Raw genomic sequence first — 12,739 nt, forward strand, 5'->3', positions numbered from 1 at the left:
TTGAAGGCTGAATAGGAGTTGACCAGGCAAACATGGAAGAGGAAAGGGCAGAGTGACACACCAAATGGAAGATACAAATATATGGATGTATGAAGCAGCGCTATCTTTTCAGAGAGCTATAATCAGTTACGTATTTCTGGAGTACGTGTACCCATAGGGGAATTACTGAAATTGAGACTGGAGAGCTGGGCAAAGGCCAGAGTATTAATACTTTGCGTGCTTCCATAAGGGGGCCAGGGCTTATTTTAGGTGATGGGTTTTCATAAGGAGAGAGAGAAGATTGTATTTGCATGTAGAAAGGTCACTCTGGCATCCAGGGGCAAAATTGGGTTTGAGAAGGGCAAAGTGGAGTCAAGAAGGCCCCCCACTCCCATAGGAAAAATAATAAAGCTTGGCAGTTTCCTAGACTGCCCAGCAGGTGGAGCAAGTAGGCCAGAACAGCTTGGTTGCTGGCTGGGGGCGGTGGGCTGTGCAGGAGGGGTAGGCCATAGAGAAAGGATAAAATAGGAAAAAGCACCAGCAGGGGACTGTTCATGAGCAGGACGTTTCTAGGCCCAGCGCTCACAACTCTGGAAATAACTGTAATTGCTATAAAAAAAAAATTCTCCAGTAAAAACTAGAAGTCACCAAAATGTCCACAGAGTACGCATTAAATACCACGAAGCATGCGCATCCTGGATTCCCAGGAAGACAGTTAAGGGAATGAGGTAGCTTTGTGTGTACCCACCTGAAAAAAAAAAATTCAAGTGAAAAAAGCAAGGTGTAGAAGAGTGTACAATTTGACCCCCCTTCTGCAAATGTCTAGAAAAAATGGTCATGACATTGACGTGAGCGGGCAGAAAGGGATTGGGGGCTACTGCCTTTGTGTGCGTGTGTGACAGCTTTTCTGAGGCGTAACTGGCCTACAGTGAGCTGCACGGATTTAAACTGTACGGTTCAATACGTTGTCCGGTCACAACAGGGACTGTACCATCGCCCTCACCAGTTTCCTCACGATCCTCTGTCATCTCGTCCACCCTCCTTCCCTGTCCTGTCCCCCCAGCAGCCGCTGATCTGCTTCCTGTCACTAAAAGTTCGCATTTTCCAGAACTTTACATAACTGGAATCACACAATACATCTTATTTTTGGCCTTGCTTCCTTGAGCAAAATTAGTCTGAGATTCATCCATGTTGTTAAGTGTATCCATTATCAATTCCTTGTAACTGCTTAACAGCATTGCATTGTGCGGATGTATCATGATTTGCTTATCGTTCATCTGCAGACGGGCATTTGGATTTGTTAACGGTTTTTGGCTACGACAGGTAAAGCTGCCGGGCGCATTCGTGTGCCAGTCTCCTGTGTAAATACCCAGGAGCGAACATCTGCGTCCTCTGGGAGGTGTGTGTTTTAACTTCTGAGAAACTGCAACATCGGTTTCCAAACCGATTGTATCACTCGCATCCTGCCAACCCTATATGGGCGTCCCAGTGTCTCTCAATCCTTGCCAGCATCTGGCATGATCGGACTTTCTAATTTTAGCTCCTCAGACGGGTGGCTTAAATGTTCATTGCTTTAATGACTAAGGATGTAGGTTTTTCATATACTTATTTACCATCTGCAGATCTCCTATGCTGAAGTGTCTGTTCAACTTTTTGTGGGCTATTCACATTTCATTTCACTGTATACTTCATTGAGTTTTAAATGTTAGGATGACCCTGTATCTCTTTTGTTATAATAAAAAAATAATTTAAAACATCTCGGCCCAGAACACAACAACGTTTCCAATTTGAACTTTAAACGTAATAGTAGTGTATTGTGCTAGGGTGAAGGCAGATCCTGGTTATATCCTTAAAAGATAAAATATCTGGTTTCCAGCCTCAAATTACTAGGCCAAAACCTCAAACCATTACGATTGGTATTTCCCGAGATTATTGCTTTTGGGAGATGCTACGAGTTTAAACTCAAAGGAACCTGACAGCAACCTCCAGCTCTTCCGCTTATCAGCTGGAGGATCTGGGGCAACGTCTCAGAGCTTTAATTTTCTTTTTCTTTTTTTTTAAATCTGACGGATCATTTACCTCACAGGTTCACCTTGAGGACAAAACTTGACATTATATTGAGCACAATAAGCGGCAGGTAGCACGGGTCCCGCCAATGTTAGAACTTGTCTGAGTGTCCTGATAACCAATCGTCCCGGACTCACAGTCCAAGCTGGGCCTCACTAAAGCGCGGTGGCCATGTGCTGTAAAGGAACTGCCGAAACCGAGGTCAAGACGGGCAACATCCGTTGTGATAACAGAGATCCCCAGTCGTCCCCGCCCCTTTTTTTAAAGACTCTTCAATGAAGAGCTCTGGTTTGCCTTTGGTTTTGAAAGAGGTGGGGACATTAGGGGAAGGGGAAGGGGCAGGTGACCAAAACAGGAAACAGGAAACTGGTTGTTGAAAAGGGACTTTATCGAGCACAGTAGCACGTGTGGGCTTCCTTTGGGGAACACTCAATATCCTCTGTTGCTCAACCCACCACCTGGTCTTGCAGATGCTGCGGTCGCCCTGCGGGGTGGTGCAGAGCTCACCTTCTGCGAAGTTCATCTCGGGGTTATTGTCAGGCCAGGGGTACTGGGGCTAGCGCCAGTCAGAAATGCTCTGCATAGTGTAAGGCGATGGACAAATCTGGCAGCCACAGCCAAAGAGAAGCTTCTGGAGGGGAGGGAGATGGAAGGAACAGCGGCTGAACCCATGGCTGGAGAAAGGAGCTCAGAACTCAAGACTGCTGTGTGCCGGAACCTTGAACTTTGAAGGGGCCCAAATGTACAGGCTGCTTCATCCCCTCCAGCCCCATGGCCCTCGGCCCCGCACCTGTGTTACAGCTCCAATGACTGGGTGTGGGGGTTCGTTGTTCCACAAGCTGTGAGTTCTTAAGGAACTTAATGATTAAAGTCTTAAGGGTTGTTGCTTATTTTTCAAATTGTGTATGTCTTCATCATCTGGCACAAAGCAAGTTCTCAATTCAATTCGTAGATGTAAGTGTAATAGAGGAGGGTAAAATATCTGCCATCCACCAGCACAAGAGTGGATTCCGCTTCAGTGCAAGTTCCTTTAGCTCAGCTGGGCACCTGCGAGGGCCAGGGAGTCTGCAGGTTGGAGCTTGAGTGAGCTGAATAGCTGTGCAGAACAGAGGGGAGTCTGGGGTGAGGGTGGGGCGAGGGTGGGGTAGGAAGGCCAAGGGGAGGGAGGGAGAGAGGGAGAGGACCTAGTGAGAAGCTCATAGAGCAAAGCAGCCTATAAATATAAATAATACATAACCCAGGTTCTGGTAGCCAAAGGGCTTTGTTTTGTTTTCACAGGGTTGTTTAACATTCACGTTAGAGTTGTTTTGAGTTTCAAGAGGGCAAACCTCTCCTTGCCCTCCGGCATCTTTGATAAAGTCTGTGCCTTCGATCGCCTCCTCGTAGTGTGGGTTTGCTGTGGAAACCGAGGAAGAGGCGAGCTTCCATCTGGGTCAGGGACAGAAATGTGAGACCGTTTCCAGACCAAACGAATTCAGCGGAACAGGACTTGGAGGCAGAAGCAGCCACAAGAAAGCAAACCTAAGAAAGTAAGCAGAAGTCAGGGATAAGGCTTTTTAAACTTCCCTTAGGACATAACTTGGGGAGTTTCTAGCTCATTTTATCTTATGGTGCAGAGAGGCGGGAGCTGACTTCTAGGGTGCAAAGGGAAGGAGAGGGAGCGAGGGAGGAAAGAAACAGAGTGAGGAGAAGATGGCCTTCCTACCCCCAGGCTTCCCGGTCTGTTTGAGAGGGTAAGTCCTGTATATATATAAAAAGACAGCCCTCAATGAAGGAGCAAATGTCAGTGTCAAGAGTTCAGGGACAGAAAGCAGAAGTTGGCCATGAAAGAGGTGAGCCTGGAACTAGCCTTGAAGAATGGATCTACTGTTTATAAGTTTATTATCTACACATGTAGGTATATAGGTATATATATAGCTATATGTTAATTACTTGTCTATTTTCTTCTTTTATTGGGGAGGGTGAGTGGGCTAATGTGTTTTTGGCTTTGAAATGAAACAGACCAGGCTCCAAATCCTGGCTGTGGGCATGCTATATGTATGAGCAATCGGAGCCTCGATGTCTTCATCTGTAGACTGGCGATAATAAAAGGACCCACCCCACAGGATTGCTGGGAGGTTTAAATAATATAATCTATGAAAAGTGCTTAGCATAGGGCCTGGCACAAGATAAATACCGAGTGATCATAGAGGGGTGTCCATTTTTTATGTAAGTTTATTGAATGCAATTTGGAAAATACAGAGAAAAGTAAAACTAAAAACCACCAGTAGTTTCATCACTCCGAGGAGAAAACCACAGTTAACACTTTGGAATATACCTTTCCAGTTTCCCGTCAAGGCGTAATTTAGTTTGCCTTTTTTTTCTTTTTGCATTGCCAGTCATTCTGAAGACAAATCTTAAATCCTAATTAATACCTAGTCAACATAGGATTTTTTCCCCCATCTCAGTCTAATCTCTTCAAAACATTCTTTAATGCCTGGGATACATTAAATTGAATCCATATATAGTGATTTACTTAATCATTCTCCTATTGTTAGACGTTTGTGTGGGCTCCAGGGTTTTCTTTTTCCTGTTCTACATAACTCAGCACTAAACAAGTCTGTACGTAAACCTCTTCCTTTATTTCGTAGCGTGCCTTCAGAAACCATTCCCAGAAATGAAATCACTGATGTAGCAAGTACCAACAGTTTTAATGTTCCTATTCATTGTCAAAAGAATTCTGAAGGCAGCTGGAGGGAGGGCTGCTATTCCCACCCCCTTCCCTCGCACCCTCTTTTTTTTTGCTTCTTACCCAAGATTAGGGGGAAGAGGAGGAAAGCGATGAGCCAGAGACCCAGGGATTCAGTGGGTCACCTTGGCCGGTGGGCAGAGTCGACAGGCAGAAAGCGGGCTGGAGATGGGTATGGATTCTCTTTTCTCATCCACTCTGTTGAGTGCAGGGTGAGAGAGGAGCCGACCCAGAGTGGGAACTTCTGGAGGACCCCCAATACCCGCTTTGCTCTCTTTTCTCCCATGAGGTGAGCAGCCCTGGGACCCTCCCTGGCCCCTGCCAGGGCTGCTTGCTAGGACGATGCAAGATCTCTTGAGATCTTTCTCTTGTGATCTTTCTGTGGTTCCATCTCATCCAGCATGGATGGATCTGCATGGACAGGTTCCCCTGCAAAATGGGTGACCCAATGTTTATTTTAGGTCAGAGAAGGCTACCCCCTTAGGTGTGTAGCTGTGACCTTGTTGAAGAGTTTCACGCCTCAGAGCTCCGTTTTGAGGAGCAGCAGCCTAAAGCCCACCTAGAAATGATGCCCACCCCCACTTAGGGTTTTGCTTCCCTGGGGGGACTACCTGGGGAGATGTATTGGTAAACTCAGGGGTAATAAAATCTTAGGTGGGATTTGGGTGCTCTCAGCATCTCTGGCCGCATTGCCCAACATTCTTGGGCTGGCTGGTGACAGAAACCCAGGCCAGGTACCTTAAGGAAAGTGGTGTGCTAGTAAATGCTTCACCACAGGGGGCGAAAAGCTCTGATTTGCACTGTTTGTAGTTTCCCTGGCTGGAAACTCCCCCTGGCTGTAGAATCAATACTTCTACCTGGGCTGGTAGCAAGCTTCAACTGCTTAACAACCAGTTCGCAAAGCTCCTGAAAACTTAACGGTAGACTCTTGCCACCCAGGAGGAGCCCACTCTGGGGTACACCCAGAGAAGGGGGTGAGTGACTCACGTCACCCGCATGTGGGAAGAGCAGGGACACACAACATGACCTCAGGAAGGACAGGAAGCAAAGAATCTGATGTCAACAGGACTCTCTCTGCAAACTAACCTATTTTTCCCCCACCACAGATACACTCTCTCCAGATTTCAAGAGAGACGACTGACTGCTAGCAGTTTCCAGAGTCACATCCTTATGGATTCATAAAAAAGGAGAAGGACTTCTCCTCCAGGCAGTGCTGGTTTGAGAAATCCCAGTGAAGGGCGGACCAGCCTTTGCTTGCATGCTTTCCTTGGATCAGAGGGCCGGCGCACTCGCGGCCTGCGGAGGATCATGGGGGCTGTCAGACACGGGGAGGGAGAGCTGCTGGGGAGACAAACCCAGTAGTTCCCATTGCAGTGACCAACCCCAATACCATCAGAACCTGGTTCCCGTTTCTTCTTGTCCCCAAAGCAGCCGAATAGGTGACAGAATGAAGGAGCTATTTTATCCTACCCACTTAGCATGGTGTTTTACAGATTTTTTTTTAATCTGAGCTAATTTCACAGATCAAAAGAATAACTGACCAGCATTTTAATTGTTTCTACTTCTTCTACCACATGTAAAGTTGGCAAAAAGTTTCTGTGTATCGAATAACTGTATTTCCTCTTTCGTGAATTGTTTTCATGCCTTTTGCTCTCTTATCTCCTGGGGTTTTAAAGTTTAAAAAAATATCTCTCCATTCAACGAATAGTTACTGACCTGTTGTTGCAGGTCAAGTGACTGTGGACACAGGACTCATAATAGCAAACGAGATACGGTGTCGCTGTCGGGGTTCAGAGTGCTCCTCTCCTTCGTACGGTCTATTCAGATAATAATACACTAATATTTGCTTCTCCTATTACAACACGTATTTTTCTATGTTCTTTCCTTATCCCTCAAAACAGTTGCTTTATATTTTCATGTAGTTAAATCTGATAGACTTTTCACTTTTAATAAAACCTTTTTCTTCCATGCTCCATGCTTTTCCCCCATTCATTTAAAACTTTTATTCCCTCCCTGCTTGACTGGGCTTGGAACTCTTGTATTCAGTGATTTAATTCATTTGTAACTTGTCATAATGGGTGGGTGAGCTGAGCATCTGAATTGGTCATTTTCCCTAAACTTTTAACACTATGGAAGCCTCCCTTCCTCAGATTTGTAAAGATGAAAGAATTCTGATTGGTGGAGAGGTGAGGTGGTGCAGAGGAGCGGGGAGCGTTGCTGAAATTGCTTAGCTTAGGAAGCCGGTCTCAGAAATGACGAGGAATCGGGGAACTGCAAGCTGCTACTAGGTGGTAGAGTTTGTCTGGAATAAAGGGTCCATATATCGTAGTGATTCTTAACTAGGGATGGATGTGCCTGTTTATTACCACTCAGGGGCCTGGTCCTGAGTGGGTCTGCCTCAGGCCCGCTGTAGTGTGTGGGTTCTTGTCTTCACACAGGAGAGATTTTACAACCCGAGTCCAGGTGACTATGAGGATCCATTTATTAAAGCAGGGACAGTGAAACAAGGAAGGGCTCAGCATAGAGGAATCACAGGAGAGCCCAGGCCGGGCCGCCTGAGCTCCCGGGGAAGACAGGTTCAGGGGGTTAGCCTGGGATGCGCTGCCAGCTGCCCACCAGACGCAGTGCCTGTGAAGAAGGAGGTGGGGAGGCAGACGGGAATGGCCTGGGCTGCTCCCCAGGGGGAGTGCATGTGCTGGGTCCTTTAGCTTGAGGCTTTTAGCTGGGACTCAGGGCGAGGATCTCAGTAGCACATTCATCCGTCCTCTAGGTGTGCCTTTTTAGGGTCACGGTCTCCACTGATTGGTCAGTGACAGGGCGAGGAGTCTTTAGTCATTGCAGTTGGTTCTTCTGGGCTTGCCCACCTGGTTTTGCTGCTTTTCTGGGCCTGGAGCTGAAACGCAACTGAGGCCTAGATGTTATCTCCGGGGAGGCGACTGTCTGCATCTGGCTGCAAACTGCTCCGCCATTATGTTCAGCTTTCTGCCTCAGTTTCCCTATCCCACTTTCCAAGGAATTTTCCTTGCTTCTTACTATCCTGTCTCACGTTGATGGGGGAGTTAAAAGAACCACCCATGCCTTGGCTCTGTCATTGGTAGGTTTGACGCAAGGCAAGGGTTTATCTGTTTTTCAGATGCTCCCTGGGCATTGCCAGTGCAGGCCATGGCGGTGGAGACAGCTAGTCAGAAGAACAGGGAGCAGATTGAGAGAGGTGTCCATGCCCAGACGGATTTAGTTGTAGGTCCAGGAAGCCTCTGAGAGCAGAGTAGAAAAAACATGGGCTTTGGACTTGGGCAGATGAAGGTTTCAAACCCATTTCTGCCACTTGCAAGCTGTGTTACTGGGGTAGATTGCTGGTCCTCTTGGAGTCGCATCTTTCTGTCCTAAACGGTTCTAATAATATTTGTCTAAGAGGGTGGTGATGATTCCTCGGGAAATCAATGATAAAAATGTCTCGCTCAGCGCCTGACACCTTAATTCTCCCTTCTTCCTCTTGAGTGAGGCTTTGGCTCCAGCCATGCCTGCGTTAAGCCACCTTTGAGAAGAACTAATAACGCAAGACATTTCTAGAGAAAACATGCAAATACATGTCAGGGTGAGAGCGGGAAAGAGGTCTAAGGTGTCCTTCAATCCCCGGGGTCTCGAAACCTTCAGAGAAGCTGCACCTTTTTTGGAAAGGTACCCTTTCTCCTTAGAAAGGCGGAGAGATGCTTTGAACCTCACAAAGCTCTTGCCTTCATAAGCTTGGCAGAGGCAAAATCGGGCTTCCCTATCTGGCACCTGGGCTCAATAGCAAAGATAATCTCAGCCCCTGGGCAGTTTAGCATATAAAGCAAGGGCAGCTGTTGTGGGAAAATGCGCGCACGCACACACACACACACACACACACAGGTGTAGTCATTTTTATTAAAAAATCTCATGCAAATCTGCCTACAGAGCGAAGAATCTCCTTACTCAAGGATGAAAAATGCCATTACTTCTCAGAAGACCCTCCTGCTCTAATTTTGTGTCATTGACAGTCACTCGGTGATTGGGCAAATGTTTCCTGGTGTCACTCCTGTTGGACAGCTCCTTTGGAAGTGGCCTCTGCACAGTGCTCATTTAAAACCGGTTTTCCACACCGCCCTGTGTTACACGTGTACCCCACATATTTATTATTTTAGAATTGCGTCCTAATTAGAATTTCTTGGAGGTCACCCATCCAAAAAACAGCAGGGGCTGGTGAAAAAGGGAGAGGAATTTGGAATCACACACACAAGGTGGTCTCCAACCTCGACTCTTGATAGGGATGAGAGGTGTGAGTTCAGGCCAATTGCTAAAACACTCCGGGCCCCGCCTTACTTTTCTCTAAAGTGAGAATGCTATTCTTACTCTGAAGCTGGTGTTCTCTTCCTGGGAGGGCAGCCTTGGGTTGTGCGGAGAGGAGGAAAGAGCTTGTTCATTCTGGAAAGCAGGACTTGCGGGGTACTATGGGGGGCAGAGAGAGAGAGAGAGGGGCCTGCCTGCCCACAGTGGAGGGTATTATTTCGGGAACAATGAGAGAAAACACTGGGACAGGAAAAGAAGGGCCCTCCTGCTTTGTACACTGATCACATGCCAAAAGCCCTGGCCTTAGGACAGGTGCCTGGGAAGCCCCTGGAAGACAGATGGAGGGGCTCGAGCTGCAAGGGAAACAAATGCATTTTGAGTCACGTGGCGACTGAACTGAAAGCGTCTTATGAATAGAGTTCTTGTCTGCTTTGCCCTCCCTGGACATCAGAGAAACAGATCAAGAGAGGGATGGTATTTTTTTTTTCCCCTTGAAGAAAGAACAAGGGGACCTAGCTTCACAGGAACAAGAGGGGCTTAAATTAGACAGTGATACTGACTTCCTCGCCCTGAGAAAAGAGTATCCTCTGTCCTAAGGAGCCTCCTTTCTAAGAGACTTGACATCTCCCAGCTGGCAGAGGCTCAGGGAGGAGTTCGTTAGTTCATTAGTGACTCTCAATCTCTTCCACACACTGGACAAGTTTCCATAATTACTGAGACGATCATCAGGTTGGAAAGTTTCCTGGTGAGCTGCAGAGTTCCCACACTCCCGACCACTCACTTCCAGGCTGAAGCCTTTTCAGACGCAAATCTGAGCTGCCAAGAGCAGACCCTGAGTTCAGGCGGGTGGGGTCTCAGGTGACGTCCCCTCAGAGCCAATGACGATGCTGGGCCCGCCCAGAGCCCAGGCGCTGGCCACTCCTCTTAAGGGTCCCTATGAAGGGAAGGGGCCCAGAACTGATCGGAAGTCACACAACTGGAACAACAGCTTGACTTCCCTCTCTATCTTTCTGAAGGTTGAGAAATTCAACCGAATTGATATAATAGTGTGTTTATATAAATCCTGTTATCACTTTAAGGCCTAGGGATTTTCAGAGCAAAGGCCAGTGTGAGAAAACAGTATGTCTCCAGTGCAGCTAAACTTCAAGGGATAGCCAGGTGTCGATGGTGGAGGACACCCGTCTACACAGGACAGTGAGACTCAGTTCACAGAACAGTTACTGAGTTCTTACTAGGTGCCCGGTCTTGGTTTAGGTATTGGGAGGTGGGATGGAGGAAATCCAGACATAATAGTAATAATGACAATGATAATAAAAACAGCGACATGTGGGTACATGCTAGGCATTGAGCTCATTTATTCATTTATTCAATAAAAAGTGGAGGCTTCATAAATGTTTGTTGAACCGTTCACTTGCCCCAGCTGCACTGGCTCTCAAATGCACCTCAGGGCCTTTGCGTGCGCTCTTTTCTCCGCCTGGAAGGCTCTTCTTCCAATATTTGCGTGGCTGTCTCCCTCACTTCCTTTGCTTCCGCATGGAGACGACACCTTCTCAGAGGTCTCCTTGACCACTCTCCCTCCAGTTCCACAGACTTCCTGTCCCCCCCCACCCCCCAACTTGGCTCCCCCTGAGCGCTACCTCGGTACTGTATCTACCAATGCACTGCTGCCTGATCTCCCTTGCCGGTGGGAGAACTCCGGGAGGGCAGGGATTTCAGACTGCTCACCGCTCTAGCCCTCTTGCCTAAGTCGGATGCTCAAATTTGTTCGATGTGTGAATGGAATAGAATAATTTCTCAGTGTCAATTATGCACCCAACAATAAGCGCTAAGAACAGGGCCACAAACAAGGCAGACAGGTTTTTGCCCCCGAAGGCCCCACGGCCTGGTGGGAGTACCACACTAATCACACAGTAATCTCCAGGCCGCTGAGATAGAGCCTTCTGGACGCTTTACTGATATTATTTGACGGAAACCTCATCACAACCCCAGGCCATTGGTACTATAAGCCATGGGTTATAGACACTATTTCACTTTTTTCTATAGAGAAACTATCCAGAGGGGGCTCTGAATTATAGGGGGGCTGGGTTTATTTAGTGGACCCATAATAATACCTATGTATATGTAACTTCATTTACAATAGTCTTTTTCATATGCATTACGTTCCACGAACCCTGCGCAGTATTCATCCTACTCTATAAATGTGGATTCAGAGGAGTCAGAGAACATTCCAGAACCATACAACTGAATTAGTTTTCCAGATGGCATCCAACCCAATCCGTAGCCTTATTACTCTTCATTCGGAGGAACTCAGATGATGGAGGGACCAAAGGATGGGATGGTGGGGGGATGGGACAGGTGGTCAGGGACTCGATTTTCCTAGAGGGGGAGGAGGTTGGGACGTCAGGTTGGAGGGCTGGGGAGAAGGAGCTGAACAGCACAGGCTGGCAGCTGGCTGTAGGGCAGGGAAGGTAGGTTGCAGAGACTCCCCACTGGGAGCGGGGGCACAGTGCCCACACCCCCTTCCCACGAACACCCTCCTGGTCATTGTGAGTTGATTCTAATGAGGGGTTATGGGAGATTCCCGAGTAAGGCTGGGGACTGATGAAAACGGTCTCTGAGGAGTAGGGTTTTTATAGCAACTTCTCCATCCCATTCACTCAGTCACCCATCGTATCCACATGCCCCTTCTACTTTTTGGTTAAATTAGCAACATACATTTGTAACGTGCTATCTGAACCTGTCCTAACACACTGCATTTCCACATAACACCTACTTCTACTGAACTTCCAAACTCTGGTCCTTTCCCAATACCCCACCCCCTGAGGAGTGGGCACTCTGGCAGTGTGGAATGCTGCAAACGAGAAGCCTAGCATTGTAAGTTATGCACTGCTATCTCCATCCATTATGCATTAAGCGCCTCCTATAATCCAGGCAAATTACCTGGCACTGGGGATAAGAAAAGGAGCAGATCAGTATCTGCCCTGAAAGCTCTAGTGTGGATGGCAGTGAAGTACTACAAATAGACACTAGATCACCTAAGTGCTATCACCTCTCTGGGCGCTGAGGGGGTACCCAGGAGGGACACTTATGCAGGCCAGGGGTGGGGGCAGGAAAAGCATCAGGGAAGCTGAGTTCCTTGGAGAATGTGGCACACTAGGGCCCCGTAGGGACGTTCCATCTGGCTACACAGAGAAGGAAGGGATTTGAGGGAGAAATGAGGCTGGAGAAGGGGTCCAATCCTGAAGGGCTTTTTAATGCCTTGTGAACACAGGGACTCTCATTACACATTACGTATGTGATATGTGCAGCGGCGTGGTGAGAGGGAGTCGTTGTGGGAGTGAACTACCAGTGTCAGGTTGAGCTACAGGCCTGCCCAAGCCTTCCCAGTATGAGATGCATTGAGTGCTCATCAGCAGTCTGGGTTTTCCCCCAAGGCTGGCCGGCCTTGGACGAACTTCCCTTTGCCCTCGCATCTGACTATATACATCCCTGCACTGGTCGAGAGCGCGAGCTCCAGGAGCCGCTGCCTAGATTCCGGCCTGACTCCTGCCATTCTCAAATCGTGTCACATTGTGTGAGCTGTCCACCCTCACGGGTACACTGGATCAGCACACCCGCAGTGCCAACAACACCAGAGGCTCACTGAGGACAGAAGGA

The sequence above is a fragment of the Phyllostomus hastatus genome, unplaced genomic scaffold (genome assembly GCF_019186645.2).
Source record: "Phyllostomus hastatus isolate PE091 unplaced genomic scaffold, TTU_PhHast_1.1 phas_scaffold_755, whole genome shotgun sequence".
Lineage (NCBI taxonomy): Eukaryota > Metazoa > Chordata > Mammalia > Chiroptera > Phyllostomidae > Phyllostomus > Phyllostomus hastatus.